The sequence below is a fragment of the Bos mutus genome, chromosome X, assembly GCF_027580195.1.
Source record: "Bos mutus isolate GX-2022 chromosome X, NWIPB_WYAK_1.1, whole genome shotgun sequence".
Classification (NCBI taxonomy): Eukaryota; Metazoa; Chordata; class Mammalia; order Artiodactyla; family Bovidae; genus Bos; species Bos mutus.
This window is the reverse complement of record NC_091646.1, coordinates 108,065,542-108,088,187: the sequence shown is the minus strand read 5'-3', so window position 1 is coordinate 108,088,187 and position 22,646 is coordinate 108,065,542. Positions and strand designations below refer to the sequence as shown.

Below are 22,646 nucleotides of genomic sequence, written 5' to 3'. Positions count from 1 at the left end.
TTAATAGTTCAACACACACTCCAAATATACAACAGAAGTGCAAATTTCTGTATGGAAAATTACCATTCACAGTAACAACAACAACAAAAGAAAACCTGTAACATCTTTTTGTTAGTAATTCACCTAATGAAAATATATTGAACATTTTCAGATAAATTTTTTTAATTCCATTATTAGACCTAATGATCTGAATAAATGGTGGTATATACCATGTTGGCAGATGGATGACTTATCATTGTAAAGATGTCAATTTTCCCTGAACCTGTCAATTCAATGCCATATCCTGCTGGCATCAAAATACCAGCAGGATATCTTAGGGAACTTACAAAAACTTACTCTAAAGTGTATATAGAAGAATAAATGTCTATGAACATCTAAGTCAATTCTGAAAAAGAATAGATAAGAGACTTGCCCTTCTATACTTTGAGACATGGTTCAAAGACATGATCTTTGATCTTCCCTAGTGGCTCAGAGGTTAAAGTGTCTGCCTCCAATGTGGGAGACCTGGGCTCGATCCCTGGGTCGGGAAGATCCCCTGGAGAAGGAAATGGTAACCCACTCCAGTATTCTTGCCTGGAGAATCCCATGGATGGAGGAGCCTGGTGGGCTACAGTCCACTGGGTCGCAAAGAGTCGGACACGACTGAGCAACCTCACTTCACTTCACTTCAAAGACATTGTCATCATCATCATCATCATAAACTGTAGGACTGATATAGTAGAAGGCAAATAAAGCATAAGACTAGAACATAGAGCACAGAAACAGATGATAATAAGTTCAATGCAATTTCACAGTAAGGAAAGAATGGACTGTTTGGTATTGGAAGGAGTGGGTCACTATGTGGCAAAACTTCCCAATCAGGTGTCATTCTGAAAGCTACAAAATGGATTATAGGGGTGTAGAGCTAAAGGGGCCAGGGCTCTAGTGGCCTCCACCTCTGGCTATGGGGAGCTCCATCTGTTTACCACATTGTGCTGAGCACATACTATCATAGCCTGTCTATGCCATGACATAGGAAAGATTGAGAAGCACTTTTCAATAGGGAGAAAAATCAAGTTGGATCACTACTGTATATCACTGACCACGGTGAATTCAATGTGAATTCAAAGCCTAAATGTGAAAGGTAAAACTATAAATATAGAATTTCTTTATAGTTTGAAATTATGTAGGACTTCATAAATAAGACCACAAAGTCCAAAACATAAGGTAAAAAAGCCATGGCTTCTACTACATCAAACCCAAGACTATCAATTCCAATGAAATGATACCACAGACAAAGTCAACAGACAGATGATAGACTTGCAGATGTTTGCAATGTCTAAAACTGGCAAAGCATTGATATCTAGAATATCCAGTGAACTCTCTAAGTTAACAGGAAAAATGTGGAAAACACAATAGATCAAATGCACAAAGTATATTCACAAAATAGACAACTCACAAAAGGGAAAACTAGAGTGGCTAATAGGCATATAAAGAGATGATTGACCTTGCTAATATTCAGAGAAATTAAAATTAAAATAACAGTGAGAGATCAAAATATACTCGTCCAATTGACAGAAATTAAAAAGTCAGATAACACCAAGTGTTTGTGAGCATGTGGGGGAAAAGAGGAATTCCTGTGTATTGCTGGTGGGAGTGTGAACTGGAATCATTTTTTGAAAAGCAATGTGATGACGTCTTTTGATAGTATCTACATATATATTCTGACAACCCAGCAACCTCACCCCTGAGTATATATCCTGGGGAACCTCTCCATAGTTCTAAAATGAAACCCTTATGAAGATATTTATCATAGAATCATTTGTTTTTCAAAAAATCAGTTGTGTAAGAGATTGGAGGCAATTTATGCTTTTGAACTGTGGGGCTAGAGAAGACTCTTGAGAGTTCCTTGGACAGCAAGAAGATCAAACAAGTCAATCCTAAAGGAAATCAACCCTCAATATTCATTGGAAGGACTAATGCTGAAGCTCCAATACTTTGGCCCCCTGATGCGAAGAGCCAACTCATTAGAAAAGATTCTGATGCTGGGAAAGATTGAGGGCAGGAGGAGAAGGGGGCAACAGAGAATGAGATGGTTAGATGGCATAACCAACTCAATGGACATGAGTTTGAGAAAACTCAGAGAGACAGTGAAGGACAGGGAAGCCTGGCATGCTGCAGTCCATGGGGTCACTAAGAGCTGGACACGACTTAGTGACTGAACAACAACAAGGTAGTCCATCAGTGAGGGGATATACCTATAAAGCCAGGCAAAATTAACTATAGTCCAATATGAAACAAAAATTTTTTAAAGCAAGGCAAATGCATTCTATGCATACTAACAAGGTTTAGGAACAGTAAAACAGTTGTGCAATTTCTATTATAGATCTTGAAAACATTCTCATGAAAAAAATGAGAAATGGAAATCTATAACCCAATAATATTTGCATCAATTTAAATACCCACACACCAACAATACAAGATAGACATAGATGTTAATATAGATATAGATATACCCATAGGTGTAGGTATTGTTGTTCAGTTGTTAAATCGTGACTGACTCTTTACAATTCCATGCACTGTAGCCCACCAGGCTCCTCTGTCCTCCACTATCTCCCTGAGTTTGCTCAAATTAATGTCCATTGAGTCAGTGATGAGATATAGGTATAGACAGAGATAGATAGCCTGATTGTTGTTGTTTAGTTGCTCAGTCATGTCCAACTCTTTTTGACCCCATGGACTGCAGCCCGCCAGGCTCCTCTGTCTGTAGGATTCTCCAGACCCGTGGGTCTGGACCCACTGTAGTGGGTTTCCATTTCCTTGAAATAGATATTCTGGACAGACATCAAATACCTTAGAGAGGGTTCTTGTGAAGTGACAAGAATGAGAATGGAGATTTGAAGGAAGGAAAATTGAAAAATAAAAGGAAAGGCCTTATATGGGCTAATGATATGATTTTTGCCCTGAACTAAGGGGTATGATTAATTCAACTATCTATAGCTAAATTCTAAAACAAAACTTTTAATTGTTTTTTTAAAGGAAGACATGAACTCAATCAAGAGAAACATGAGAAGTCTTTTTAGAAGAGATCAGATTTGAGTTGAGCTTTGAAGGATGTATACAACCTTAGTAGAGAGTTCTGGAGGAGAAGGGTATTTTTAGTGAGGAAACCATGTGGTTGGAAGCCTAGTGGAGAGAGGGCACAGGATGGATTTAAGCATCAGCTTAGAGTCTAGGGCAGGTAAGGGTGTTTAGTGGGAAAAATAAGCCTGCAAAAACAGGTGGGAGCTGAATGGTGAAGGGCTGTTGATGCCTGGTTAAGAAGTAAGGGCTTCATTGCGAAAGTAATGGGGAGTGATTTACAGCTTTGAGCAGAGAAGCAATAGGATCAGACTTAGGAAGATTACTGTCCAGAGTGTTAAGAGAGATTGCAGCAACGTCTGACTGGACTCAGAACTCCAGAGGCTATTGCCATTATCCAGGGGAGAGCTAATGAGGGATTGAGATAAGCTTTGGTTATTGGTCCCTAAGGGGACCAATAATAGTGCTGTGGACATGACTTGGGAAATTGACAGGACCTGAGATATAAATTAGAGTGATGCCTTGTCTTTACAGAGGACGTGGTAGGAGCTGTAGGTGGTGGATGAAATCACCAAGGGACAGGCAAGAACCTTTGGGAAGAATGGAAGGGGCCAATGAAGAAGATGGTGAGATGATAAAAGACTCACCAGAGTATAGAGCAATGAAAGCCAGGGAGAAAGTTTCAGAAGGTGAAAGTGTGTTTCACAATGACAAGAGCTGCAGAGGAGGCCTATGGGATCAGAATTTAGCAGGGGTCACTGGTTACTTTCCAGAGAGGACTTTCAAGACAGAAGACTTGGGGGACTTCCCTGGTAGGCCAGTAGCTAAAACTCCATGCTCCCAATATGGGGACCCCCAGTTCAATCCCTGGTCAGGAAACGATCCCACGTGCTGCAGTGAAGAATTCAGAGGCCTTAACTAAAGATCCTGTGTGTGGCAACTAATACCCAACAGAGCCAAATAAATAAATAATTTTTTTTTTTAAGAGAGAGTTGGCCAGCCCAGATGGCCAGGGGGTGAGGAAAGTGGTAGGAGAGGAAGTAGAGGTAATGAGTGATGTATATTAAATTTGTTCTGGAAGGGTGATGGAGAGATGGAGTGGTGAGAGCAGCAGAGGAAGGATTTTTGTTTATTTTTTCAGCATCAGGCAGATCAGAGCACGTTTTTGAAGAAGCCAAAGGAAAGCAGCTAGAAAGAAGCTAGAAGAGAAAGAGAGGGTGGTCACAGGGGTAGTATTTGAAAGAACAGGAGAATTCCTCTGAGCCCTGGAGGGCTTCCCCGGTGGCTCAATGGTAAAGAACCCACCTGCCAATGCAGGAGACACAGGACACATGGGTTCAATCCCTGGATTGGGAAGATCTCCTGGAGGAGGAAATGGCAACCCACTCCAGTATTCTAGCCTAGAGAATCCCATGGACAGAGGAGCCTGGCAGGCTACAGTCCATGGGGTCCCACAGAGTCAGACATGACTGAGCACACACTCTGAGCCCTGGAGCAGCCTCCCTGGCCATGCTTTTTGAAAGCTCCCTGGCTATATCTCCCACCTTTCCCCAATCACGCTTCTTCATTTTGCCCTTGGGAGAGCTTCCCTCTCCCAGAGAGACTTACTAGAGCTTTCGCGCATCCCCCTTTGACACCTCCTCATTTTTTTTTTCCTTCTCCTGGGTTCCGGAGACTAGTTGAAACTAGACTAACAAAGAAACCTCTCCATGTCAGTCAGCAAGTCAAGAGAAGTGATTAGCTGCTAGGTTCTTTGGCCAAAGGACCTGCAGCACTCAAAGCCTTGAAGGGGAAAGCACTTGAAGGTTTGTTTACCACTCAGCTTCAGGGGACAATTGTTGGTACTCTTGGCTACAGGCTTCACTGGGACTTGATTGCTGCAGAATTCTCTGTTCACTTTCTCTGAAAGATTGCCAGTACCAGATCTAGAAGCTTTTAAAAGCCTCATAAAACCAGAGAATGAAAACAGTAGTGAGGGATGGAGAGGTAAGGGGGCCACAGTGCCTCTTGCCCAGATAACATCTCCAGGCCAGGCCCCTGGACAGGCCAGCTCCCTTTTCATATCTTTTGACCCCCCAGGTCCTAAAGTTTGGCTCCTTTCGATTTCTTATTTAGCTGCCACTCCCTCCTGCCCTCATTTCCTACCTGGGCTCCTCTCAAAGTCATCTCCTAATTAATCCCTAGCTGTGCTTTCTCTGGGAACCAGATCACTGTTTTTAAGCTGTTTCAAGTGTATTCATTGCTCCTACCTCTAAGGGAATCGTTGGGCTCAGTGTTGTTTTTCAGTCATTAAGTTGTGTCCGACTCTTTGTGACCCTGTGGACTGCAGCACGCCAGGCTTCCCTCTCCTTCACTATCTCCAAGAGTTTGCTCAAACTCATGTCCATTGAGTCCGTGATGCCATCCAACCATCTCATCCTCTGCTGCCCCCTTTTCCTCCTGCCCTCAATCTTTCCAGCATCAGGGACTTTGCCCATGAGTTGGCTCTTTGCACCAGGTGGCCAAAGTATTACAGGTTCAGCTTTATCATCCGTCCTTCCAATGAATAGTCAGGGTTGGCAGAGTTCAGCTCAGTTCAGTCCCTCAGTCGTGTCCAACTCTTTGTGACCCCATGAATTGCAGCATGCCAGGCCTCCCTGTCCATCACCAACTCCCGGAGTTCACCCAAACCCATATCTATCGAGTTGGTGATGCCATCCAACCATCTAACCCTCTGTCGTCCCCTTCTCCTCCTGCCCTAAATCTTTCCCAGCATCAGGGTATTTTCAAATGAGTCAGCTCTTCACATCAGGCGGCCAAAGTACTGGAGTTTCAGCTTCAACATCAGTCCTTCCAATGAACACCCAGGACTGATCTCCTTTAGGATGCACTGGTTGGATCTCCTTGCAGTCCAAGGGACTCTCAAGAGTCTTCTCCAACACCACAGTTCAAAAGCATCAGTTCTTCGGCACTCAGCTTTCTTTATAGTCCAAATCTCACATCCATACATGACCACTGGAAAAACCATAGCCTTGGCTAGATGGACCTTTGTTGACAAAGTAATGTCTCTGCTTTTCAATATGCTGTCTAGGTTGGTTCATAATTTTCCTTCCAAGGAGTAAGCGTCTTTTAATTTCATGGCTGCAATCAATCACCATCTGCAGTGATTTTGGAGCCCAAAAAACTAAAGTCAGCCACTGTTTCCACTGTTTCCCCATCTATTGGCCATGAGTGATGGGACCAGATGCCATGATCTTAGTTTTCTGAATGTTGAGCTTTAAATCAACTTTTTCACTCTCCTCTTTCACTTTCATCAAAAGGTTTTTTAGTTCCTCTTCATTTTTTAACATAAGGGTGGTGTCATCTGCATATCTGAGGTTATTGATATTTCTCCCAGCAATCTTGATTCCAGCTTTTGCTTCCTCCAGCCCAGCGTTTCTCATGATGTACTCTGCATATAAGTTAAATAAGCAGGGTGACAATATACAGCCTTGATATACTCCTCTTCCTATTTGGAGCCAGTCTGTTGTTCCATGTCCAGTTCTAACTGTTGCTTCCTGACCTGCATATAGGTTCCTCAAGAGGCAGGTCAGGTGGTCTGGTATTCCCATCTCTTTCAGAATTTTCCCCAGCTTATTGTGATCCATACAGTCAAATGCTTTGGCATAGTCAATAAAGCAGAAATAGATGTTTTTCTGGAACTCTCTTGCTTTTTCAGTGATCCAGTGGATGTTGGCAATTTGATCTCTGGTTCCTCTGCCTTTTCTAAATCGAGCTTGGACATCTAGAAGTTCATGGCTCACGTATTGCTGAAGCCTGGCTTGGAGAATTTTGAGCATTACTTTACTAGCATGTGAGATGAGTGCAATTGTGTGGTAGTTTGAGCATTCTTTGGCATTGCCTTTCTTTGGGATTGGAATGAAAACTGACCTTTTCCAGTCCTGTGGCCACTGCTGAGTTTTCCAAATTTGCTGGCATATTGAGTGCAGCACATTCACAGCATCATCTTTTAGGGTTTGAAATAGCTCAACTGGAATTCCATCACATCCACTAGCTTTGTTCATAGTGATGCTTTCTAAGGCCCATTTGACTTCACATTCCAGGATTTCTGGCTCTAGGTGAGTAATCACACCATTGTGATTATCTGGGTCATGAAGATCTTTTTTATATAGTTCTTCTGTTTATCCTTGCCACCTCTTCTTAATATCTTCTGCTTGTTAGGTCCCTACCATTTCTGTCCTTTATTGTGCCCATCTTTGCAGAGTGAGATATAATAAAAACATAAATGACATTGTGCCAGTGGGAAGGTATAGAAAACCAAGAACTGGAACAAAATATGTCCTCAGGGAACTATGAACCGGGGAGTTACCTGATTGCCCCTGTACCCATGCCAGTAACTCTGCCCTGGGCGTGGGCACCATTATCCAGCCTAATCCATCTCTGTTTGAGTTGGATGCTATGCTACAAAGTCATGTAGATGTAGCATGACATTGCTAACAGTTTGGAGGGTTTTTTTTTTCTACATTTCAATCCCCAGGTTGCTCCCCCTGACTCCAGATTTGTCTCGACAGCCTTGAATCAAGCAATCCATGCTGTGCAAAATTCATATCTATAGCTAGTTTGGACCTCTCACTTTAAGGAAGGTCCAAATTGTCTTGGAAATCATTTGTTTCTCAGGAATGGCTAGCTCCTCTCCAGCTTGCTCTCCAACCTGGACCCCAAGATCAACAGTGCTTTCACATCCTCCTTTTGGGCCCAGCCCTCACCCCCAGAAATTCTGATGTAAGTGCCCACGTCCAACCCTGGAAAACCCCACCACCTGCTTTGCCTACTCCCACTCCTGGGCTGCCAAGTATTGTTTGAGGAAGCTTCCCAACAACAGTACCTTCTCTTGTGTCAGTGGAGCCCTCAGAAATGCTTGGCAGCCTTTCACACTTTTCTAGCAATTGACTTCCTGCCATGGCCTCTGCAGCATCTCCTCCCCACCCTTTCCAGTTGCCCTCAACCTCAAACCCCTTCACTCTCTATCTGCAACCTCACATACTACATCTATTGAGAACACTGAGGTCAAGTCGAAATGGACTTTCTCCACTTCCCTCTTCTCCAGACTCATCCTGGCTCCTTTTATTTACATATCCTTCTCCACTCTGTAGTCTGAAGGGATAAAAGATGCCCCTCTACCTTTAAGACAAAACTATTGATGGTCCTTGGGTTCTGACTCATATCCCTTCTGCCTTCCTCTGCCTTGTAGTATATTCCTGTGTGTACATAGCTAGTCTTTCTGACATGGACTGAGAGTTCCTCAAGGGCAAAGATCATGTTTTCATTTTATGTGTTCCCAACACATGGCACCATGGGTGGCACACAGTAGGCAATCCATAAATGCTTTCTCAGTTGATGCATTATGAGGCAACCAAGCAGGTTGAGTTCTCTATCCTTTGTGCATCTACTTAATTGGTTAATAAAGGTGCCACTGGGCAGCAAGAAGGATGAAGGGAAAGTCTAAAGGATTCAATAAGCTCCAGATCCAGAGTTTTGTGTGGAGGTACATTTTTTGTGGGAATTTTGAACCCAGAATTGACCAGTCTCTTAAAAAAGAAAGCGAGATAAAATAGCAGAAAGAGCACCAGAGTGGGACTAAGGTTTTTCAGGTGGCTCAGTGGTAAAAAATCATCTGCAATCCTGGAGATGCAGGTTCAATCCCTGGGTGGGGATCCCCTGGAGAAGGAAATGACTACCCACTCCAGTATTCTAGCCTGCAGAATCCCATGGACCGAAGAGCCTGGCGGGCTACAATCCATAGGATCACAAATAGTCAGACACAACTGAAGCGACTTAGCTCACAGGCACACACTAGAGCTTCTATTTGTCACCTGCACCACACCATCCTCCACCTTCCTCAGCCCATCTTTCTTGTTGCACACAGAGATTGATTTCATCTCAGCTTCCCATTGTCCATTACATAAAAGGAAAAGAGATCAGAAATGTGCAGCCCTCTCCCTCTAGACCCCCTCTTGGCCTGTGCATGTCTGGGCTTGTCTACAAGAGCTATTGCATACAGCTGGCAGGGTGAGTTGTAAGACATCGCATCTTCTTGAATTCAAATCCGTGGCTGACTGAGAGGTGTAGGGTAGGCTATGCCAGAGTACCAGCAAGTCCTACCATTTTAGCAGACTCTTGTGCCTGTGGGCATGTGTACTGGAGTTGGAACACCTCTTTATCTGCATGCATGTAGAAATGAATGCTCCTCTGGATCTAAATGAATGCAGGGGTGTGGGCTTACAGGAAGGCAGCGTGGAGACTATGTGAGTAAGCTGTTCCTCTCCCTCCCCTGCCCTCTCCTCCCTTTTCTGAGCTCCCTGAGTTCTTTGGCAAGGGGATCTTAGCAGGAGATTCCTTTGATCCTATCCTCCATTTCCTCCTTCCGTTTAAGGAGCTGTCATTGGTTCCTCCCTGTTACCGTTTGTTCCCAAAACTTGATGACTTCTCACTATAGGCTTGAGGAAGCCAACATTGATCCAGAAGCAATCCACTCACACCAGCTTAGTATTGGACCAAAGGTTGTACAGTATATCAATGATGGATAATTTACTATGTCAAAGAAAAATGCCACAAGTATCCCTTTTCTAATGGACTAGATACAACTAGCCAATCTGATCACATGGACCACAGTTTTTCTAACTCAATGAAACTAAGCCATGCCGTGTGGGGCCACCCAAGATGGACGAGTCATGTTGGAGAGGTCTGACAGAATGTGGTCCACTGGAGAAGGGAATGGCAAACCACTTCAGTATTCTTGCCTTGAGAACCCCATAAACAGTATGAAAAGGCAAACAGATAGGATACTGAAAGAGGAACTCCCCAGGTCAGTAGGTGCCCAATTACGCTACTGGAGATTAGTGGAGAAATAACTCCAGAAAGAATGAAGGGATGGAGCCAAGGCAAAAATAACAACCAGTTGTGGATATGACTGGTGATAGAAGTAAGGTCTGATACTGTAAAGAGCAATATTACATAGGAACCTGGAATGTCATGAATTAAGGCAAATTGGAAGTAGTCAAACAGGAGATGGCAAGAGTGATCGTTGGCATTCTAGGAATCAGCGAACTAAGATGAACTGTAATGGGTGAACTTAACTCAGATGACCATTATATCTACTACTGTGGGCAGGAATCCCTTAGAAGAAATGGAGTAGCCATCAATAGTCAACAAAACAGTCTGAAATGCAGTACTTGGATGGAATCTCAGAAATGACAGAATGATCTCTGTTCGTTTCCAAGGCAAACCATTCAATATCACGGTAATACAAGGCTGTGCTCCTACCAGTAACATTGAAGAAGCTGAAGTTGAACGGTTCTATGAAGACCTACAAGACCGTATAGAACAAACATCCAAAAAAGATGTCCTTTGCATTATAGGGGACTGGAATGCAAAAGTAGAAAGTCAAGAAACACCTGGAGTAACAGGCAAATTTGGCCTTGGAGTACAGAATGAAGCAGGGCAAAGGCTAATAGAGTTCTGCCAAGAGAGCACACTGGTCATAGCAAACACCCTCTTCCAACAACACAAGAGAAGACTCTACACATGGACATCACCAGATGGTCAATACCAAAATCAGACTGATTATATTCTTTGCAGCCAAAGATGGAGAAGCTCTATACAATCAGCAAAACAAAGACTAGGAACTGACTGTGACACAGATCATGAACACCTTATTGGCAAATTCAAACTTAAATTGAAGAAAGTGGGGAAAAACACTAGACCATTCAGGTATGACCTAAATAAAATCCCTTATGACTATACAGTGGAAGTGAGAAATAGATTTAAGGGACTAGATCTGATACACAGAGTGCCTGATGAACTATGGACGGAGGTTCCTGACATTGTACAGGAGACAGTGATCAAGACCATCCCCAAGAAAAAGAAATGCAAAAAAGAAAAAAGGCTCTCTGAGGAGGCCTTACAGATAGCTGTGAAAAGAAGAAAAGTGAAAAGCAAAGGAGAAAAGGAAAGATATACCCATTTGAATGCAGAGTTCCAAAGAATAGCAAGGAGAGATAAGAAAGCCTTCTTCAGCGATCAATGCAAAGAAATAGAGGAAAACAATAGAATAGGAAAGAGTAGAGATCTCGTCAAGAAAATTAGAGATACCAAGGGAACATTTCATGCAAAGATGGGCTCAATAAAGGACAGAAATCGTATGGACCTAACAGAAGCAGAGATATTAAGAAGAGGGGGCAAGAATAAACAGAAAAACTATATGAAAAAGATCTTCACAATCCAGATAATCACAATGGTGTGATCACTCACCTAGAGCCAGACATCCTGGAATGTGAAGTCAATTGGGCCTTAGGAAGTATCACTACAAACAAAGCTAGTGGATGTGATGGAATTCCAGTTGAGCTATTTCAAATCCTAAAAGATGATGCTGTGAATGTGCTGCACTCAATATGCCAGCAAATTTGGAAAACTCAGCAGTGGCCACAGGACTGGAAAAGGTCAGTTTTCATTCCAATCCCAAAGAAAGGCAATGCCAAAGAATGCTCAAACTACTGCACAATTGCACTCATCACACATGCTAGTAAAGTAATGCTCAAAATTCTCCAAGCCAGGCTTCAGCAATACGTGAGCCATGAACTTCTAGATGTCCAAGCTCGATTTAGAAAAGGCAGAGGAACCAGAGATCAAATTGCCAACATCCACTGGATCACTGAAAAAGCAAGAGAGTTCCAGAAAAACATCTATTTCTGCTTTATTGACTATCCCAAAGCATTTGACTGTGTAGATCACAATAAACTGGAAAATTCTGAAAGAGATGGGAATACCAGACCACCTGACCTGCCTCTTGAGGAACCTGTATGCAGGTCAGGAAGCAACAGTTAGAACTGGACATGGAACAACAGACTGGCTCCAAATAGGAAAAGGAGTATGTTAAGGCTGTATATTGTCACCCTGCTTATTTAACTTATATGCAGAGTACATCATGAGAAAACTCTGGGCTGGAGGAAGCACCAGCTAGAATCAAGATTCTCGGGAGGAACATCAGTAACCCGAGATATGCAGATGACACCACCCTTATGGCAGAAAGTGAAGAAGAACTAAAGAGCCTCTTGATGAAAGTGAAAGTGGAGTGTGAAAAAGTTGGCTTAAAGGTCAACATTAAGAAAACTACGATCATGGCAGCCTGTCCCATCACTTCATGGCAAATAGATGGGGAAACATTAGAAACAGTGGCTGACTTTATTTTGGGGTTGCTCCAAAATCACTGCAGATGGTGATTGATTGCAGCCATGAAATTAAAAGACGCTTACTCCTTGGAAGGAAAATTATGAACCAACCTAGACAGCATATTGAAAAGCAGAGACATTACTTTGTCAACAAAGGTCCGTCTCGTCAAGGCTATGGTTTTTCCAAAGGTCATGTTTGGATGTGAGGTTTGGACTATAAAGAAAATGATTGCCGACGAACTGATGTTTTTGAACTGTGGTGTTGGAGAAGACTCTTGAGAGTCCCTTGGACTGCAAGGAGATCCAACCAGTGCATCCTAAAGGAGATCAGTCCTGGGTGTTCATTGGAAGGACTGATGTTGAAGCTGAAACTCCAGTACTTTGGCCGCCTGATGTGAAGAGCTGACTCATTTGAAAAGACTCTGATGCTGGGAAAGATTTAGGGCAGAAGGAGAAGGGGACGACAGAGGGTGAGATGGTTGGATGGCATCACCGACTCAATGGACATGAGTGTGGGTAAACTCTGGAGCTGGTGATGACAGGGAGTCCTGGCCTGCTGTGGTTCATGGGGTCACAAAACATTGGACACGACTGAGTGACTGAACTGAACTGAACTGAGATACACTACAGAAAATTTTCTATAAAGTGAATTTCTGGCAAGGCCTGTTTCACTTTGATTTTTTAATTATAAAACCATGGCTATGTTTTGCTAGAAAAAAAATGAAAAAGACTAGCTCCAGGTTGTAATTAAACCATGTCTTTTAAAATAAACTACATATTTTTCAACTACAATAATAGGATAATAGAGTAGGTTCACATCCTTTCTACACTGTAACGACAGCCCTGTGTGGACAGTCAGTTTGCTCCTACCTTTCACAGCTTTACATTCTGCTCCTTGTTTCATTCCATTTTTTCCCTACTGAAATCTCCTCCTCATGAGCTTTTATTTCTTTAAGAGCTTATTGCCCTATGAGCCCAGCAAATGGATTTTTTAAAATTGGGAGTCTAGTTACTAGGGTTTTTTGCCCCAAAAACAAAGCTTAGTCAATGGAATGAACCCTCAGCCCATTTTCACATACATTGTCTCCACTGATGCTCAAAGCAATTCAAGAAATAGGTAGGGCAAATAGGCCCATTTTTCTGATGAGAAAACTAAGGCTGAGAGATGAATTGACTTTCTCAAGGTCATACAGTTAGAAAGTGAGAGCAGGGAATAAAACCTTAATCTTATGATTCTGCTTTAAGCAGGTGAATTTTCTGTTTACTAGAGACCTGTGCCATCAAATCATACAGAAGTTGCCCTTCAAATTCTAAGATGGAAAACTAAATTATGGTTAATTATTTCATATTTTTCCAATGCATGGAAAAATTCATGGTTTTAAGTTAAATTCATCCTAAGTAGATAGAGCTGTATCTATTTCCTCATGTGGTCTGGAAACTTACCACATACTTTATCATACGGTGGGGCTCTGTATAATCTGCATGTATATTTGAAGGGTTATGGGGGCTCATTCAACCATTTGTAATGGTTACAGAGGTGTTTGGTTATTTTTTTTAATTTTTGTGGCCAACTATTGGTCATATTTCCATTGGATTTGGGGGTTCTTGACCATCCCAATTATATTATTATCACAAAATAAAAACGTTCTCTGGTTTCTGATGTGATTTTAGGAATATGTTATAGAGAAAGGGGAGACCTGAAAATTTTTCATCAACTTATTTATCTCTATCTAGCAGACATCTCTGCTTCATCCTGTTTTAACAATTAACCCACTCCAATGTTCTTGCCTCGAGAATCCCAGGGATGGGGGAGCCTGGTGGGCTGCCATCTATGGGGTCACACAGAGTTGGACACGACTGAAGTGACTTAGCAGCAGCATTCCACAAGGGCAAGGAAAAATACAACATGTTTAAAGCAAAATCACCAATTTCTGCTCATCACAATGATCAAATTAGTATACTCTGCCTGTATTTCCCTGTCCACACCTAACTGAATAAGCTAGCATAAGGGACTCATAACACATCAGAATTTGTCTACAAGAACGTAGAAAAATCTCCATTGATGACAGACCAATCAACAAAGCCACTTCAATTATTAAACAAGAAGTAATCTTCCATCTTTTTAAGGTGTAAGGTGTGCTATTCCTTAAAGTGCATTTTATCACCTGATTTATTAATTCTATTGAGTTTCTATGAAATAGTACCTGTTCCAGTGAAAAGACTGGGCAAATTAAAATAACTTGTCCCAGTATCAATGAAAATAGAAATGTTTTCTGCCCAGAGTAGCTCTTACTGCCCTTCTTCAAGTGGGTTTGTGTTTCTACTTTCAGAGCTTTATTCTATGCAGAGAGGCAATATAAACTAGGTAGAAGCAGCAGAGGATTTGATATCATCAAAATTGGTTTCACTAGTTGCTTACTGGGTGCTCTCAAGCAAATTCCTTACCCTTTCTAAATTTCAGTTTCCTCATCTGTAAGAGGCATATCCACCTGTTAGAGCTGTTAAGAGGATTAAAGGAAACAGGTTAAATGAGAGGCACTTAGTATGTGCCTGGTAAAAAGAAGATTTTTATCTTTTAGAAGAGAAATGTGAATAAACAGATAGAAGGGAGGGATGCAGAATATTGCCCAGAAAGAGTTAACTTTAGTGCTCTGGGAGGTGTCTTTCCAAAAATTTCAACATGCTGACAGCAGCCAATGAGATGGGTGTGTGTGTCTTTGCAAACAAAACATGTAGACGCATGTCTTCATGCCTGGGCTGGCTGCTTCAAACACTGATTATTGCCTCAGAACTAGAAAATAAATGTGTTTTCATCTGGGTGTTGAGGCTGAGACTCTGATACTGCTTCTCAGCTAGGCAGAACACTGAGAATTTGGGGAGTTCATTCTTTGGTAGACACCAAGCACTTTTTTCTTTTTTTTTTTTTTTGAAGATGGGAAGGGTCACTGCTCATGCTGGCAAAGCGTAGATGATGCTAATATTATCAAGCTGAACCAGGGCTTCCTGGGTCATCAAATGGATGTCTGTATATGTCTTTATCTGCCATACTTTAGATCTATTCTTCACCTACTGGTGTTCTTTCTCCCTCATTTACTTCTGCAGACAACACTAGCCCATTAGTGCTCCTGTGCTGTGCACTGTGCTTATTCACTCAGTCGTGTCCAACTCTTAAGACCCCATGGACTGTAGCCCACCAGGCACCTCTTGCCAGGATTCTCCAGGCAAGAATGATGGAGTGGGTTACCATGCCCTCATCCAGGGGGTCTTCCCAACCCAGGGATTGAACCCAGGTCTCCCACACTGCAGGTAGATTCTTTACCATCTGAGTCACCAGGAAAGCCCAAGAACACTGGAGTTACGGGTAGCCTATCCCTTCTCTGGAGGAAATTCCCAACCCAGGATTTGAACCAGGGTCTCCTGCATTGCAGGCAGATTCTTTACCAGCTGATCTACCAGGGAAGCCCCATTAGTGCTGTTACTCAAAGAGTGGACTTTGGGGCTCTCTGGGTGGCTATTTCTGTTTGTTGCAATAGAAGGAGCATAGAGTTGATGGGGCGGCCCTGTTACTCCCTCTGCCACTGCATAGCTGTGTGAAATTCATAAGCCCCATTGACTAATTGCTTTTCCAGCTTGGTGCCCGCCACCTCTGTCACAAGTGTATTGTGATGCCCCAAAGGAATGGTGAAAGGAAGCATGTTCTGAAGGTTCTTAAGTAATCTGCCTTTGGGGGATATCACTGATGGTTTCCTTCTTACCACATATTTTGTGGCTAGGAGGGACAGCCCATCTCCTTAGGCCAGAGTCTGTTAAGTTCTTGCACCCCCTCTGCCATGGCCTCATAGCTGAAATGGGAATTCCAGTTGAAACGTAAAGAAAAGTTGTAGAATTTAAGCCACATGGTCCCAGGTTGGAGGTCAGGGATTTCTGCTACCCTTTTCCCAAAGGCCACCAGGGATTTTGAAGGTTGGCAGCAAAGTCTTTTAATCTCATTTTGCTCCTAATAAGACTTGGAAGTGGCCTTCTCGAAGATTCCCAAGTGCACATTTAGTTCTTTATTTTCATTCATTCCACAGTTGAGCTTTTTCCACACAATTATGTTTTGAGGGTCTACTGTACACCAGACACTGAATCTCCCAGAGATACCAGGACAAAGTCAACTGAGCTCCCTGTCCTCTCGGCCCTTCCAGTTTAGAGGCAGAAGTAGGTTCTGAACATCTTTCAAGACAGTCCATAGGTATCTTAATCCTCACCTCTCCAAATATGAATGCCTCATCTTCCATCCAAAATTCTTCCTCCCCTAGGCTTCCTCATGTCAGTGAAGAGATTCACTCAGTCACCCAATCAAGAAAACTGGGAGTCCAGACATGAATATGTATGGCTGAGTCCCTTCACTGTCCACCTGAAACCATCAAAACACTGTTAATCGACTATATCCCAGTACAACATAAAAGTTCAAAAAGAAAACTGGGAGTCCTCCTTCCTACCTGTCTCTGTCTTACTCACCTATTCCAATCTTGCATCAAGTCCTATCGTTTTTAGGCTCTACAATATCTCTTAAATTTGTCTTGCTAGTTCAGGTCATCATTATTTCTCTCCCAGTGAATCCAACCTCCTCACTGGGTTCCTTGTCTCTGGTCTTGCTATGTAAACTCTGAACTTGAGTTGGTCCCTTTCCCTTTCTGAGAGCTTCAACTTCTCCATCCTCAACTGGATCATTTCCTAAGTCTGGTGCAAGTCTTCTTCTGTAGTTCTGTGATCAGATGGCTCTTAATTATACTCTAGTGTAGCCATCCAGACTTCCAAAGAAGATGTTGATGTACCTGAGCCACTGGCTTCTTGGTGTGTGTATTCATTCATTCATTTCTCCATTCAGAAAATACTGAGCACCCACTATATATGAGGAACTGTAGTTACCACAAGTGACTCAATGGAAAGTAAGACACAGGCCCTGTTTTCAAGGAGGTCAATCTTTTGGGGAGTAAGGACACAAACAGGCCACCTAGTCCATTCTGTGGAGGAAGGGTAATCATGTTAGGTTCCTTGGAAGAGCTAATGTCTTGGTTGGAGCCTGAATGATAAATAGGAGCTAACCAGGAAAACAAAGATATGTACGAAAACCCTGAGGCAGAATGCCAGGAGAAAATAAAGTTAGATTAGAAGATGGCAGACCATTTGGGAAGCTGTAGCAACATTCTAGGGGAGAGATGAGGAAGTCCTGAACTAAGACCATCAAAGTAGACAAAAATGAACAGATTTCAGTTATATTTTAGAGGTGGAATTGACAGTCCTTGCTGGTGAATTGGATGTAGAAGATAAGGGAGAGAGGTCATGGAGGACCCTTGGGTTTCTGGCTTTATCAACTCTGTAGATGAACCGCCATTTACAGAGTTAGTACCGTTAACTCAGAAGGAAGAATCTGCTTTGGGGAATGAAGTTGGGGAAAAGATGATAGGTTCGGCTTTAGTCATGTTGAATTTGAGTTGGAATATCCAGGTGAACAAGTCTGCTAATTCATTGGCTATAAGGATCTGGCACATTGAGAAGAGAACTCTGGTCTGGAGGTTCAGGTTGGGGAGTCATTACCTTGTGGATGAGGTCTACAAGGAGAATGAGCAGACACTGAAGAGCTGAGTGCTCAAGAGAACCAGGTCATCAGTACTAAGAGGGGAAATACTCTCCCAGATATGGAGTGCCCATTCATTCCTGGAACACATTTCTGTCCCACAGAGAGTTTCTGAATAATGTCAGTGCATCTCTTACTTAATAAAAAGAGTTTTAAGAACCCAATTATAACTTCTCCTTTTGCCATAAACATGCCTTAAAGAAGAAAGGAAATGGATACATTCGTATGTTCATGCTATCCACCACATGTGTTACATTCACTGACTCACATGCTCCCCATAACTCTGCTGCTGCTGCTGCTAAGTCATTTCAGTCATGTCCGATTCTGTGCGATCCCAAAGATGGAAACCCACCAGGCTCCCCCATCCCTGGGATTCTCCAGGCAAGAATATTGGAGTGGGTTGCCATTTCCTTCTCCAATGCATGAAAGAGAAAAGTGAAAATGAAGTTGCTCAGTCATGCCTGACTCTTAGCGACCCCATGGACTGCGGCCTACCAGGCTCCTCCGTCCATGGGATTTTCCAGGCAAGAGTACTGGAGTGGGGTGCCATTGCCTTCTCCACCCCATAACCCTACACTAGAGTTATTACTGCTTGGAGCCCTTAGGGACTCAGAGTGGTTAAATCACTTGCCCAAGGTCCCAGAGCTATTAAATGGCAGTAAGATCTGACACCAGAGCCTGCACCATGATACCACCTAACAGCAACTGCACCACTTCTAGCAGTATAGCCAGATCCTTAAGAAAGCGTGTGCATACCCCTTTTCCCTTCTGTGCTTCATAAATATAATTTGAATCCCCTAGCTTAACGCTTTGCTCTCCATTAAAATACAAAAACCCTGGGGAGAAGTAAAGCTCTAAGTTGTTGCCAGTCATTTATGCTTCAGTGGGAATGAGTTTCAGATTCTTACTTAGGAACAAATTTTAATTTTATGAGAGAAGGACACTGGAACCTTGAGGGAGAGATGAAAAGGCAGAAGTGGGCCTTGGAATGAAAAGTCACCCTCCTCTTAGTTTTACAGTTCTACCTGGTCAGAGGCATGTGCTTTTAATGTTCCAAGATGCTATTTCTGCATAAGTGTACCTCTTTATATGCAGACCCATTTTGGGGTCGGCTACCCTAGTTATCTGGGGCTGGGGCTTGGGTGTGGTCTGATCAAAGGTAAAATTAAACTACGCACTGACCCCAACCCACTGTGATCAGCAGGAGGAAGTCAGCCCCGAGCTGCGGTTCCTTGCCTTATGCACAAGTCCCAGGCCACTCTTGAGAATTTGACCCTGATGTGCTTATTTAAAATCTGGAGCAGATGGAGGCAGGAGAGCTGGTTGGAAAGACTTGGAGGAGTCCCTTCTGCCCTGTCTGGGTCTATTTGCCAAAATATATGACATGTATCAGGGCAAGGCATTGGTCCAAGCCCATTGAAATTCTGCTAGCAATCCAAACAGTGATGGTATTTCAGATTGGTTCTGTGAAATGATCAGTTAGGAAGAGAGAAATGAGGTGTGAGCATCTGGCTACTGCAGCCTAGTGATTGGGACAGTCCCAGGGGCGGGCTCGGGGTGAGGGGGGCATCCTCAACTACCCCCCCAGGACATCTGCCACTGGAAAACAGGGAGAGAGCCACGCACTGGCAGCAGGTGGTCTAATTTGAGTCGCATGCCGTTTCTCACTACCTACATGATCTAAGCAAGTCCTTCCCATTCTCTCGGCCTCCTTTTTCCCCCAAGTATAAAATAGACCCTGGATAGAATGGTCTCTAAGGGCCCTTCCTGCTAGAATATTCTGTGACTTCTCTGACACTGGTATTTCTTTTTCTCTGTAGTGGGAGGTCCACACATCCACCTGTTTATCTGAAGCCTCTACGTTCTCACACTGCCCTCTGCTGGCCATTGTGAAAAAGTGCCACCGATAGCTTCTTTGGAGTAAGGCAAACCAACTAAAAAACCCATCATTGATTTAGTATTAAGCATCAGCAGTACACTGGGCATGGTGACAGAAAGCCTATACATTGGAGACAAGGGAAATATCATACTGGAGAAGGCAATGGCACCCCACTCCAGTACTCTTGCCTGGGAAATCCCATGGATGGAGGAGCCTGGTAGGCTGCAGTCCATGGGGTCGCTAAGAGTCGGACACGACTAAGCGACTTCACTTTCACTTTTTTCTTTCATGCATTGGAGAATGAAATGGCAACCCACTCCAGTATTCTTGCCTGGAGAATCCCAGGGACGGGGGAGCCTGGTGGGCTGCCGTCTATGGGGTCGCACAGAGTCGGACACGACTGAAGCAACTTAGCAGCAACAGACGGCTGACAAAACAGCCCACGAAAGACATGTCTTTATTTTTTTTCTTTGCCATCTTCGTCTGTTCATGGTGTTCTGTGCCACTGTATGAAAGAAAGGAGGCTCAGGGGATGGTAAGGCTCCTTGCCTCATATCCCAGAACTTCAGGCTCCAGGGGCCCTGGCACCACCCTAAAGAGGCAGTTCTGGGCCAGCAGTGCCTCAGAGGTGTCAAGTCATCCCCAAGGCCCTGCTTCCACCTGAAGGTTTTGAAACTCAGGACCAGCTCAGAAGTACACCTTCCATATCATTTCAAATGCCCTTTTTGAAAAATAATTCAAACTCAAAGAATCCATGAGCTCTTTAAGAGCCCTACTTTAAGCTCTCTGGCTAGAACGGAAGAGTCAGCTATGTGACTGTGGTCGATTCAACACACCCTCCCAGACAAGAGACAGGGAGTGGGCCATGGAACCCAGCCTTTTCTGGATGGAATCATATTTCCTATTAAGTGCAGCCCGAGAATTGCCTCACTCCTATGTCTCTTTGCTTATTCTCGCTGAGCATGCACTCACTCACCAAGGCAAGGGACCTGGCATGGGCTAGCCCATGTGCACACACCAGGCACCGCTTGGGCTCTAGTGCCGTGAGCAAGATGGGAATTGGGCCATGCCACAGTCTGCTCTCTTGGTAGCAGCTCAACAGTTTATCAGGCTCTCACCTCTTAGCCCTTGATGCATGAAAGCTTTGGGCAGGGCTCAGATTTGGATCAAGCATTCAGTACCCTGACTGCATGCATCTCCTTTGCTAGTAATAACATGGTCTCAGCAAGCCTCACCCTCCCACCAACCAGTCCTTTCCTCCCCCAACAGCTGGTTCTTATCTGTCTTCCTTGTTCCAGCCTCAGGCAGGCTGCCCTGGCCCTAATGCTCTCTCTCTCTCTCACACACACACACACATGCACGTTCTCCTAAATACTCATTGATGAGTTTCAACATTGAAACTGCCTTCCTTCCACCTACCCTGTCCCCAAACCTCTAAGGGCTCCCTATTTCCTGTCACATCAAGTCTTCCACTTCCCTGCCTTGCTTTCCAGGCCTACTTCAGTTGGGGCCCACTCAGCCTTTCCAGTGTGGCCAGTGGCTGCCCCCACCCCCCCACCCCATCATGGACATAATGTAAGCATTCCACAAACCCTCCATGGTCAACCCTGCCTTTGTGTTCCTGCAGTACTTATCCTCCATTCCGGACTTGAACTGTTTGCTATAGCTTTGTGTACATTAGTCTTGAAAGCTAGGCTGACATTTTAGACTTTGTTAATCCTCAACAGCAGCCCAGCACTATTTTTTAAAGTGTTCTATTACTTTTGAGTTGTGTATGTGTAGTGAAAATTTTTAAGAATAATAAGAGAACCACCATAAACAAAAGTTCAGCAGCAGGAGGTTAGAGCATAGAAGTTAAGTTCAACTCCCATCCCATCATTCCCAGAAATAAGCCTAAGTTAAGTGCTCTGCAGCCTAGCACCCTCTCTAGGTTTGTGTTGGAAAGATTGCGTGGTAGGTGGTACACCCAGAGAATTAAATTGCCTGGGGAAGAGCATCTTTTACTTCTTGACAAGAGTCCCAGGTCTTTGTCGACCTGGTAGACTTTGGAAATTTCAGTCCAAAATCTGCACACAGCTGGCGGCCACTTGGGTGTCCAGTACGTGACTCTAATCACCCCATAAAGCGTCTGTCCTCTTTTCAGCCCTTTCAAAAGTAAACCTTGAAGGTGAATAGTAAAGAGCACATTTAATGCACTTTTCTCAGAGTTTTTCACAGGACTGTAGGAAATTGCAGACAGTAAGTAAAGGGGCTGAGGGACAGAAATGGGAAGCGTTTATGAAAATAGGCTTTCTACCTGATATGATGTTGTTTTCTCTGCTAGTTAATGCATATTACTAATGGTTTTCATTTTTATGCCAAGAAAATTCAGTCCCTACTGGGATTTGTGCTAAGTGGTAGCCTAGCCCACCTAGGTAGCCTAGTTGCACCCACTGGGGTTAATTCTGCATCTCAATCAGCTTGAAAATGTCAGCCTGAACTCTCAGACTTAATTGTTACAGATGCTTTATAAATAGGGCATTCAAAATCCTCAGGCTGTTCCCTCTTGCTATCATAATTGATACTTAATGGATATTCTCAGCCTTCTTTGGTTTTACACATTCAACACTGTACAGATGGCGGGGGTAGTAAAGGGAAGAAGAGAGACACAGAGGGGGCAGATAAACAATGTGTGCGTTCGCTGTGGGTGTCTGTTTCCAGTTGCAGTCCTGGAGTTCTGGGAACGGCTGACAAAGGTGAGCTGGCAGGTTGTCAGCTGGGGGTTTCTGGGTTCTCTTCACTGTGGCCCCCCAAGGCAGTGTTCTATGGGCGCAGCCATCTCTGAACTTTAGCTCAAGCACGTTGGCCATTTGGATGTGAGTTCGAAAACGTTCCAATG

At 43.6% G+C, this 22,646-nt stretch overlaps 1 protein-coding gene across 2 annotated transcripts in view; it reads left to right on the top strand.

Moving 5' to 3' along the window:
- Positions 1 to 22,646, top strand: part of COL4A6 (collagen type IV alpha 6 chain) — a 336,867-nt gene that overhangs the window by 241,807 nt on the left and 72,414 nt on the right. The gene's annotated exons all lie outside the window — the stretch shown is intronic.